Below are 12,383 nucleotides of genomic sequence, written 5' to 3' on the forward strand. Positions count from 1 at the left end.
GCTTCTTAAAGACAAGTGTTATTGTACTTTCTAAGTATCAAGAGGCAATCCACAGCAACAAGAGATCAAGAGCAAAGGTTATTCATTATGTATTCATTTCTTTGTTTTTATTGCATTTATTGTTATATTTCTCATATTTATTTTTGTATTTTCTTGTACAAGGTTTCTCTGCTTCTTAGAAGGAGATTTTCATAGTGTACTATGAATAAGGAGAGTAGATCATTGGATTAATCATCTTAAGGAGGTGGATACAAAGTAAAATCAAGAGTATTAGCATTACTTCAAGTTTTTTGCTGTAAATCATCATCAACGAAGCGATTGGAACTAATCGCCCCCTCCCCTCAGTTCCCAAGGTGTCTTAACACCACTCTCCTCACTCACAGATGCACTATAAAACCTCCTTCCCAAAGGCAAAGAAGCCTCATACAAGCTCAAATATAAGAAATGTAACCTAGGTTATACAAGAAATCAAAAATGATTACAACAATAAACCTTGATTTGCTTGTTCTTTTCTTACTTGGAATAGTCTGTTGATGCTTGGAAAGTACAGTAACACTTCTTTTCCAAACTCTCAAGAACTAGCATGCATAGTGATTTCAAGCTGTGCCTTCAAACCTTCACTAAAATCCTTTTCTAGGGTTTGTTGGACATCGCCGATCAATTCATCTTTTTGCCAATTGATTGTCATGTTAGTTGACCGTTCAAACACCTACAGAATGACTCTTTTTCAAATCTCGAATCAATTAATGAGTCATACCAATTGATTCAGTAGTTTCTAATCAATTGACTAATGGATTCAGAGCAACTTCTTAATCGATCAGCTGATCAATCAAGAGTGCTTTTGTTCGCGAAGAAGAAGTTTCTATTGAATCGTAAAGCATTAAAGGGGGGGAGGCGTGAGTAGCGTGAGTCACCTTTTTACATTTTAAAAAACCACGAGAATGCAAAGTGGAAAAAAAGAAAGAATCAAACGCTAACATAAGTTTGTTTTACTTTATTCGGAGTCTTTGACAACTCCTACTCCAAAACTCGCACTCGTTGAGTTCTTTTGTTATACAATCACTTTAATCTCTAATAAGTTTACAAAATTTAAGTATAAGAACAATTAACTAATAATACCCACAAAAGGAAAAATAATTGCTTGAGCATGTTAGTTGTCGGAGCAGCTTTTCAATATCGTAGGAGTTTTCTAGGAGCATCGCATGAGTACAAAAGTTGGAGCGAATGATCTTTTAAAGATTCTGGTCAAAGTCCTTTTTATAGGCCTTTTCCAAGCGCTCGAACTGTTAGGACCAAAAGTAGCTAGAGGGGGGGGGGGGGTGAATAGCTCGTCGCGTTCGCTCGGTGCTCAGCGTTGCTTGGCGTTGCTTGGCGTTGCTTGGCGTTGCTTGTTTCTTCAAGACTATGCAGCGGAAATACAAAGAAACAATCACACAACGCTAACACGGTTGGTTTACTTGGTATCCACCTCACAAGAGGTGACTAATCCAAGGATCCACACCAACACACACACCCTCCACTAAATAAAACTCTCCTTTATGGTAACTACCAAGGGCGGAGAAGCCCTACAAGACTCAATACAAGAAGAGAGGGAAAGGATACAAGAAATACAAGCTTACAAGCTTACAATGAGTATAAACCCTAACCCTAGCTTCTCTTCTTGGCTTTGATCCGCCTCTTGACTTGGAAAACTTCCAAGATCCTTCAAGAACTGGCGATCTGAGCTTTGTGAGTGCTGTGGAGGAGCTAGCGAGAAATCTGGAGTGAATCGGAGAAGAGACACCGAAGGAAATGAACGCCTGCGGCCTTTATCGCCGCCAACGGTCGGATCCCGATCGATTCAAATATTCCCAATCGATCGGGGAGGCTTTGGATCGATCCACGGATCGATCCAGAGCGCCTCTGTGCTCTGGAAAAACGCCTGGATCGATCCACGGATCGATCCAGCGCTTATCGCGCAAAGCAGCCTCGTCCCAATCGATCCACTGATCGATTTGGAACATCTGGATCGATCCACGGATCGATCCAGAGGCTCTCTGTTCGCTTAGGAGAAGCCTGGATCGATCCACTGATCGATCCAGCTCATGGATCGATCCACTGATCGATCCAACACTTGGTTTTTGCCCAAAACCAAGTTCCAAGCCTCTCAAACCAACATCCGGTCAACCTTGACCTGTTGATACATCATGCCTAGCATCTGGTCACTCCTTTGACCTGCTAGGACTTCCCACCAAGTGTCTGGTCAATCCCTTTGACCCACTTGGACTTTACTCGTCGTGCCAAGTATCCGGTCACTCTCTTGTCCTACTTGGACTTCCACCAGATGTCTGATCATCCTTGATCCATCTGGATTTTCCCTTGCCTGGCTTCACTCACCAGGACTTTCACCTGGCTTCACTCACCAGGATTTCCTTCTGCCTAGCTTCACTCACTAGGACTTTCACCTGGCTTCACTCACCAGGATTTCCAATCTGCCTAGCTTCACTCACTAGGACTTTCACCTGGCTTCACTCACCAGGACTTTCACCTGCCTAGCTTCACTCACTAGGGCTTTCCAATCTGCCTAGCTTCACTCACTAGGACTTTCACCTGGCTTCACTCACCAGGACTTTCACCTGCCTAGCTTCACTCACTAGGGCTTTCCTTCTGCCTGGCTTCACTCACCAGGACTTTCACTTCTGCTGCCTAACATACCAGTTAGGACTTCCTAGTCAGGTATCCGGTCACTCTTGACCTACTTGACTCTCCTTCAATCACACTGATCAATCCCTGATCAGAATCTCTTATTGTCAAACATCTAAACTCAAACCAAGACTCAGCTTGGTCACCCAGGTCAACCTTGACCTGAGGGATGTTGCACCAACAATCTCCCCCTTTTTGATGTTTGACAATACCACTGTAACACTTACAATACCACATGTAAGTTAGGCTAATCCTATAGCCTCAATCTTCATGCCACTAGGTAATGAACATATAAATTAAGCTCTTCATTCTCCCCCTACGAGGGCACACTCCCTCTAGGTAATGAAAGCCTAACTTACACCCATTCATAGGTCCTTTCATTCTCCCCCTATTGGCACACATCAACCCATCTTTGGGCACACATCAACCCATGCCCCAATTTTGGATACACATCAACAAATGCCCCAATGTTTAAAACTCTCCCCCTGAAGAGTTGCTCATTGTTGTTCACAACTTCACTCGTTGTGGTCAACACGATAATGAAGGTCCCATACCCTTCATTAACCTTAACCCTACATTCTCCCCCAATGTAGGCAAATGCCCACCCTTGAGCATTATCCATTTGAGTTTCCACTTGAAATAATGAGGATATCCACTCCCCATTTCAAGTTCAAAAGCTCATACATGAGCATTTTCTTTAAAGAAGGTTAACCACCTTCCAAGGTTCATGAAAAGTAATTTTTCATGTCTTTAAAGAGTTCTTCCCCCTAAAGACATGGTGGTGACTTCTGTCATTGCACCAACAATGACTTGGAATCCCTAAACCTTTAGGAAACCCAAATTTAGAAGTTTTGAGGTTCAAATACTCAAAATTTGAAACAAACCTCAACCTAAACTTCAATGAAGCCTTCCTTATCCAATCCATCCTTGTTTTCACATGAAAACACCCTTTGTATGTATACAAATGTATTTTAGGGGTTTGGAATGGTTACCTAGACTCAAAGAGGTTCAAAGATGCTGAAATCAAGCCTTCCCAGCCAAAATCAGCAACTTGGATCGATTGGAGTTGGGTTCCAATCGATTGAACCTTTCTGAATCGATCCACTGATCGATTCAGACTACCTGGATCGATCGGCTGATCGATCCAGCGAGCTTCTGCTCGCGGGAGACTTGCCTTCTGAATCGATCCACGGATCGATTCGGGCACTCCAATCGATCCATGGATCGATCGGAGCTCTGATAGTTGCTGAAATTCCATTTCAGTCAACTTCAGAAACCCCTAGAAAATTCTACAAAATCCAAAAATCATGAAATTTCGTGTAGACATTATTTAGGGCATACTTAATCATGGAAAAATAGCTTTCTATGAAAATACATCATATTTTCAAAGATTGACACAAACTTGAAAACTTGCAAAAACTTTAGTGTTTTTCTTCAAGTTTGTGTCTAACTATTCAATGGTGATTACTATCAAAAGATAGCCTTCACCAAGGTTTTCCAAAAACATTTTAAAAAAATTTTCAAAACCAATATCCCATCATGTTCCTTGGGCATAATGCACATGACTTGTACATTAGCTTTCCCAATGATGGGAAAACACATAACTATGTGTTTTGATGAACCTAAAAACTCAAAAGAATGCACTAAATCAACATCTTGAGCTTTGTTCATCATCCTAACATCTCACTTGTATCTAATGTGCACTAATCACATACAAGTCACCTTATAGTCTTTGTGAGATGTAGATTTTGGTTTTTGCCCTAATCTAGGGATCATGCATATCTATCTAGGCATTTTAGAAATATTAGACATCCACCTAGGATGTCACTTGTCAATAAGTGTCGTTAAATGCCATTTGTCCTTAATTACAAGGAATTAAATTTAATGCATGATTATGTTATGGCATACATCAAAGTAAAATAATTTTCAAAAGAAAAATATTCTATAACTACATGATGTATGAATGTCATGACATGGTATTTTTGGATTTTTCATAATAAAACATGAATGCAAAACTAGACATGATGTCATGGCATATGATGGGCAAACAATCATGGCAAGATTTAGCATAAATAAAATATACCTAGATTACCTATCTAAATATCCTTAATCACTTAGCTAAACTCAAAATATACCACTTGTTTTAACTTAAAACGATACCACTTGTTTTAATTTAAAACATTAAACCTATATTGCCCTAACTACTTCAAAGAAATGCCAAAACCTAAATTGACATTTCTTATTTCTCTTGATTTGTTTATGCCACTTAAAAATAAACATGTCCTCAAATGTTGGCATATTCCATTTTTCCTCAAGAGTGATTACATAAATCAAGGCCCGGATTGCCTTAAATTTCCAAGAGAATACCAAAATCCCAACTTGGTATTTCTCAAGGTTTCCCAATTTGTGCCATTTTAAGATAAAATCAATTTTTCACCATTAGACACATTTTACTCTTTCAAGGAGTAATCAATAGGTCCATTTCATTTTCAAAGGTTAACTAAAACCTTGAAAATGCTCCTTGAGTGTCAATTTCCTCAAAATTGGGTTAACTACCCTTCTAATCGAAGTTGACACTCTCTAACCCATCTATGGGGTAGAGAAGATGCTCCTAGGAACCCAACACCTATTGGTGCTCCTTGGATGCTCTAGGTACTCACTAGGGATAACTTCCCTAGATACCTTCCTAGTGACCTTGTTGGGCTTCTTAGAAGCCTTGGTCACATTTTCTAGGTCAACTCTAGGGATAGCCTCCCTTGTGACCTTGTTAGTGACTTTCTTAGACTTCTTAGAAGTCTTAGTCACTTTGGTTGCAAAGATACTTCTAGGATATCTTCCTTGTATCTTTGACTTGACCTCTAGACTTAGGGTTTGTTCCATAGCTATATGGAACCCTATGATAACTAGGCACATCCTTTTTAGCCTTGGGTTTGTATCCCAAACCTCTATAGCCATTGGATGACCTTTGTGCTCCTAGCCCTAGGTATTGCTCATTTTGCCCTTTAAGGATATTCTCCATCCTTTTTAGGGTCTTTTCTAGTTTGTCAAGTCTTGACCTCAAGACTTGATTTTCTATCATTAAATCCTTAGGTTTTGGTCCATGAGCATTTTTGATCTTGGGCATGTGTCTATTTTCCTTAGTGTTCCCGCCCAAGTGTCTATCTACCTTCCTAACCTTAGGTTGGGTAGTTTTGGCATGTAGGGCCACATGTTTTTCCTTAAAGCCCTCATACTTTCTATTCTTATGGTAAATTGCATTAAAATGATAAAAGTTAGAACTATCATGCTTTTCACCATAATGTAAGGGGGTAGGCTCAATAAAAGATACCTTCTTCTTTACCTTGGAGGCTCCCCCTTGACTAGTGCCTACTTGAGCCTTGACCACCTTCTTCCCCTTGGGGAATTGACTTCGGTAATGCCCCTTTTGATTGCAAGAGAAGCATATAATATGCTCCTTGCTCTTCTTTGTGTTGGGGATGATCTCCTTGGGCTTTGCCTTGCCCTTTTGTGCCACTTGGCCCTTCTTCTTGGCCAATTTAGGGCACTTGCTCTTGTAGTGCCCATGTTCCCTACACTCAAAGCATATAATATGATTTTTATTTTTAATTGAAATATTTATACCTTTGCTTGTAGGGGTGGCATCTTTTCCTTTGGATCCGGAGGTAGAAGCTTCCTCTTGATCCGATCTTGATTCTCCTCCATTTGATTTTTCTTGACTCGTGGAGGTAGAAGATTCTTCAATCTCTTCATCTCTTGACCCGGATGTAGAAGCTTCTCCTTCTTCTTGATCCGGCGTCACCAAGGATTGCTCCCCCTCAATCCTAGAGGTGGAGGCTTCATCATCTTGAATATGAAACAAGGAGTATGCTCCCTCCTTGTTCCCTTCGTTGCATTCCCTTGAGGATGAAGCTTCTTGGATTTCCTCTTCTTCGGAGGTTGAGCATCTCTCAACCTCGGAGCCCTCCTCTTGGTCTTGCTCCAAAGAGTCACCCTCTCTGGATACTTCTTGCTCTTGTACAGTGGAGGGGATCTCTTCATGAAGCTTGGCCAATTTGCTCCATAATTCCTTTGCATCTTCAAATTCTCCAATTTTGCAAAGGATGGTGCTTGGCAATAAATTTACCAAAAGCTTGGTCACTTTATCATTTGCCTCGCACCTTTGGACTTGCTCTTGGCTCCACTTGCTCCTCTTGAGAACTTTGCCCTTTGAATTTCTTGGAGCCTCGATGTGAGATCTCGGAAAATTTAATTAATAGGGTTATTTGAGAAATAGCCTTATAGAATTTTTCCGGAATTTTTAGAAATTTTCTGGGAATTTTTCTGAGCTCGTACGACGGGTTTTGAGGGGACGATTTGACGGGTTCGGATAAAGCCTATTTGGGAGACCTATTTAAGAGAAGAAATGTTTAATTAAATAAATTCCCTTTTTCTTATATCTTTTCTCCCCAAACGCCGATTTCGATCCCTTCTTCCCCAACTTCTCCTCTTTCCCCGATCTCCCTTCCCTCTCCGATCTCCCTCGCAGACGAGCGGCGCCGACAGGAGCGAGGCTCTAGCTCCGGTGACCTTCCTCAACCGGCGTCGACACCCTAAGGTCAGATCCGATCGATGCTTCTCCTTTCCAGACTGTAATCGGCCGAGGAGTTGCGGTTCGGCGGATCTTGCGGTAGATGGCCGAAGATGCTGCGGCTAGGGCACGGTGAAGGACCAAATCTCGCGTCTCATTCCACCGAAGCTTGGAGTGATGCCCTAGTTTGGATTTGTGCCACTCGATTTGCCGGCGTGGGTAAGCTAGCCCTAACGGAATCTTCCTGTTCTATGGTTTGTGCCCTAGATCGAGTCTTCTTTCCCGATTCTTGCTGATTGCCTCCCTGATTGTTGGCGATCCTAGGTCAGGTCTTGGATTCCCTTGTTGATTGTTGATTTGAGGATCGGAGGAATCTTTGGTACGTTGCTTCACGTATTCGATCGGGTTGTGCGACATCTTCTGGAGACTTGAGGTAAGACTTCATTTGGAAATTTGAGGGGGATCAAGGAGGATCTTGTAATCGGTTTTCCTTTAATCAGATCATGGACTTCTTCGTGGTTGCCGATTGAAGTCTCAGATTGGAGGTAAGATTTGGTTCCGGAATTAGGTTATTGTTTAACTGGTGATGTTTATTCCTTGATCTGATCCGTGATCTCACCTTGAACCGAATAGTATACTGGAATCTAGCAGAGATATGCTTGCTCTGTGGTGATTCTATGGTTCAGCAAATTTCCTTGTTGCCAGCAGCAAGTTTGATCCGAACAGAGGAGTTGATTCCAGTAGGTTGTTCTGTTCTGTGGTGTGTTCCTGTTTCGGCAGCAACCCCATTCCAAAAGCTCGATCGAGGTAAGGTGTAGGGATTTTGATACATGTGGATTATGGTTGTATTACTTGATCGTGTGTAGAATTGAATTAGGTTTATGTGTAGATTTAGATATGATTTGGATTGCATGATTACTAGATGGTTAGTGATTAGGTTTAGATTTATTTGTTTATATTGATCTAATGGAATGATTAGGGTTAAGGTAATTAACCCTAGTCAATCATTGGATTTTTAATCTAATTGGTAATTAGAGATTAGGTAACTAATCCTAATTAACCATTAGATTTAATTATGTAGATTGAGGTTGTGATTAGAGCTTTGCCCTAATTTAGGTTTAGGGATTCTATTTAGCTATTCATTTGGATTTAGCTAAATAAAATATATATATATTGTTTGTTGACACAGGACTCTGATTCGAGACGGGCGTCTCGACCTTGGATCGCTTGGTTGTACCTTTTATTTGAGGCGGGTACCCTCTGACTTATCTTTTGATAATGTATTATGATATGTGTAGCTTATATATATTTACTAGTGGTAGATAGTAGATTATTCTCCCCCTTGGTCTTAGCTAGTTGATACCTATCACATGCTTCATCTGCTAGTTGCCTTACTTCAGGATTGGATATTTTATCTCTTGCCATGTGTAAATATGTTCATAGAGATGCCTATCTATAGTGCTCTACTCTACTGGATTAGTTGCTTTACATGTGTGATACATGCTCTTGGATTCATGATACTTACATCATTGTTATATGTGATGTCTTTGGATTTATGCTTGTTTATATCATGGTTATATATATGCGTTCCTTTTGGGCACCCACATATATGGAGGAGGCTATGTTCAGGTATGACATATTATAGCCGCATGCACCATATTGCATGATTGCATCTGGGCGATTGACGACTCCATTATTGTTGAGCCCGGCTACATGGACTCGCACACAACGTGTTCACGCATGGGTAGTGGCACAGCACTCGGGGTGTGTAGGGTAGATTGCCGGTAGTGCTCCGCTAGGACGCTCATGGGGATAGGCAGCGTGGTAGCACACCGGGTCCCTCCCCGTCATTGCGTTGAGATGAGTTACGCTCCCTCACTATGTTTGAGGCAGGAGGATAGGTATTCCGACAGCATCCCGTCCACTCGGTCACTCATCGGGGGTAGTGACGGCGAGTGCACGGTTGTCACAGCCTACCCACTCGGTCTCACCATTGTGTGAGAGATGGCTGACAATAGGGGTGACCAGGACATGTCATTTGCATCATATGCACAGATTGCATTATTTATGATTGATGCATTTTGGTGATTGCATATGATTGACATGCATACAGGTTATATGCTTTTGCTCTGACTATTTTTATCTGTGTATGCTCACAGTCATTCGCCCGAGCCTCGCAGGTGAGTACAGTTTATTTCAGTTATGCACTTTTTATATTCTTGCAGTATATTGTATTGCATGCTTATTGTTGGTTACTGCAGTTTATTTAGTCTTGCATACCTGTTATACTTAGGAGACTGTACTATATAGATTGTATGGTTAGAGAACTGTACTATTGATCATATGGTTTAGGAGACTGTACCTTAGGTTTTTACTGGTGGATATATATTGCTGTACATGTCTATTGGTTTACCAGCTTCACCCCGTTGTTACTATTTTTCAGGTTGAGGCCGTCAGGAGAGATTCCAGTCGCTAGCCCCTTTGTCGCGAGGATTTTCTTTGTCGGATTTATTCTGCTTTTGCATCTTAAATACTTGTATTGTGGGTTGTATTGTGGACATTGAACATTCGGGTTTACTACTATTGTTTTCCGCTGCAGATATTTTCATTACTTCGTGGATTTGGTTTTCTTCGATGTAGTGGAGTAGGATGTGTACATATATTTTCGAGATTTTATATCGTTTTTCCTTATTAAACTGCGTGGATTGATTATATGTTGAATTATGTGGAATGTTGATATAAACTGCGTGGCTTGTTCTTTTGTATTGTATTATTCCGGCCGTGTGTGGCCGAGGTATGGAGATATATGTATACTGAGCTTCATATTGTCCGTCGTACAGGGGAGATGCTGTCGAAATTTCTTCGGACAGGGACTACCTGGGGGCGTGACACTCGAAGCCTTCCATTAGAGCAAACCATTGCTCTATCTCCATCATAAGAAAATTTTCAATTCTTGATTTCCAAGAATCAAAACTCGTGGAAGTGTATGGTGGAGCCACCCTTGTGTAAAATCCAAGTCCATCTTGGAATTGCATCTTGAAGTTGAGCTTTTTGATATCTTTGACTTTGACAATTTTTGCTTCAACTTCTTCACCCTCTAGCTTTTCTTGTTATGCTTGACCCTTCCGGCGATGATTCCGGTGAAGAGCGGCCTCGCTTTGATATCACTTGTTAGGACCAAAAGTAGCTAGAGGGGGGGAGGGGGGTGAATAGCTCGTCGCGTTCGCTCGGTGCTCGGCGTTGCTTGGCGTTGCTTGTTTCTTCAAGACTATGCAGCGGAAATACAAAGAAGCAATCACACAACGCTAACACGGTTGGTTTACTTGGTATCCACCTCACAAGAGGTGACTAATCCAAGGATCCACACCAACATACACACCCTCCACTAAATAAAACTCTCCTTTATGGTAACTACCAAGGGCGGAGAAGCCCTACAAGACTCAATACAAGAAGAGAGGGAAAGGATACAAGAAATACAAGCTTACAAGCTTACAATGAGTATAAACCCTAACCCTAGCTTCTCTTCTTGGCTTTGATCCGCCTCTTGACTTGGAAAACTTCCAAGATCCTTCAAGAACTGGCGATCTGAACTTTGTGAGTGCTGTGGAGGAGTCAGCGAAATTGGAGTGAATCGAGAAGAGATACCAAGGAAATGAACGCTGCGCCTTTATCGACGCCAATCGGATCCCGATCGATTCGAATATTCCCAATCGATCGGGAGGCTTTGGATCAATCCACGGATCGATCCAGGGCGCCGCGGGGACGCACCGGATCGATCCACGGATCGATCCAGCGCTTATCGCGCAGCCGCATCCCAATCGATCCACCGATCGATTTGGAACATCCGGATCGATCCACGGATCGATCCGGAGGCTCTCTGTGGAGAAAGTCTGGATCGATCCACCGATCGATCCAGCTCATGGATCGATCCACTGATCGATCCAACACTTGGTTTTTGCCCAAAACCAAGTTCCAAGCCTCTCAAACCAACATCCGGTCAACCTTGACCTGTTGATACATCATGCCTAGCATCTGGTCACTCCTTTGACCTGCTAGGACTTCCCACCAAGTGTCTGGTCAATCCCTTTGACCCACTTGGACTTTACTCATCGTGCCAAGTATCCGGTCACTCTCTTGTCCTACTTGGACTTCCACCAGATGTCTGATCATCCTTGATCCATCTGGATTTTCCCTTGCCTGGCTTCACTCACCAGGACTTTCACCTGGCTTCACTCACCAGGATTTCCTTCTGCCTAGCTTCACTCACTAGGACTTTCACCTGGCTTCACTCACCAGGATTTCCAATCTGCCTAGCTTCACTCACTAGGACTTTCACCTGGCTTCACTCACCAGGACTTTCACCTGCCTAGCTTCACTCACTAGGGCTTTCCAATCTGCCTAGCTTCACTCACTAGGACTTTCACCTGGCTTCACTCACCAGGACTTTCACCTACCTAGCTTCACTCACTAGGGCTTTCCTTCTGCCTGGCTTCACTCACCAGGACTTTCACTTCTGCTGCCTAACATACCAGTTAGGACTTCCTAGTCAGGTATCCGGTCACTCTTGACCTACTTGACTCTCCTTCAATCACACTGATCAATCCCTGATCAGAATCTCTTATTGTCAAACATCTAAACTCAAACCAAGACTCAGCTTGGTCACCCAGGTCAACCTTGACCTGAGGGATGTTGCACCAACAGAACCACCCCCGGGCACTTCCAACAAGGTTTATCCGATCCCGGGACTTTGCTAACTTATCTATGTTCGAGCGCTAGGACCCAGTCCAGGTGCCCGAACCACTGACATGTCTACCCCTCGTCGAAGTTCTATCTATAAAGATTCATCCATCTCCGGGGGCTTGGACTATGACGTGTGATGGCCAATTAAAATGCGCCAACTTATCTGGTCGGGTGCCTGGGTTAGAGCCAATCTAGGCACCTAGACTTGGTCTGGGCTCTCGGAGATCTCGGCGCTTGGAAACCCTTTTTCTAGTCTTCTGATTTCCTGCATCATAAGGTTAATACAACCAAGTATAATGTATAAAATAGAGTTAGCACAATATAAAATAAAATAATTATTAATTAGATCTTATCTTATCAAGACTAGGATCTAGTCATAGTCTCAGTTTAGACT

General features: G+C 42.3%; 1 long non-coding RNA gene across 1 annotated transcript; it reads left to right on the forward strand.

The window, feature by feature from the left end:
- Positions 1–7,644: 7,644 nt before the first annotated feature.
- On the forward strand, positions 7,645–8,499 carry LOC122032437. The gene is made up of 4 exons (XR_006126081.1): positions 7,645–7,682; positions 7,750–7,794; positions 7,883–8,056; positions 8,439–8,499. It is a non-coding gene; the product is annotated as an uncharacterized LOC122032437 (long non-coding RNA).
- Positions 8,500–12,383: the final 3,884 nt, after the last annotated feature.

This window comes from Zingiber officinale, chromosome 11A, assembly GCF_018446385.1.
Source record: "Zingiber officinale cultivar Zhangliang chromosome 11A, Zo_v1.1, whole genome shotgun sequence".
In the NCBI taxonomy this organism is placed as follows: Eukaryota; Viridiplantae; Streptophyta; class Magnoliopsida; order Zingiberales; family Zingiberaceae; genus Zingiber; species Zingiber officinale.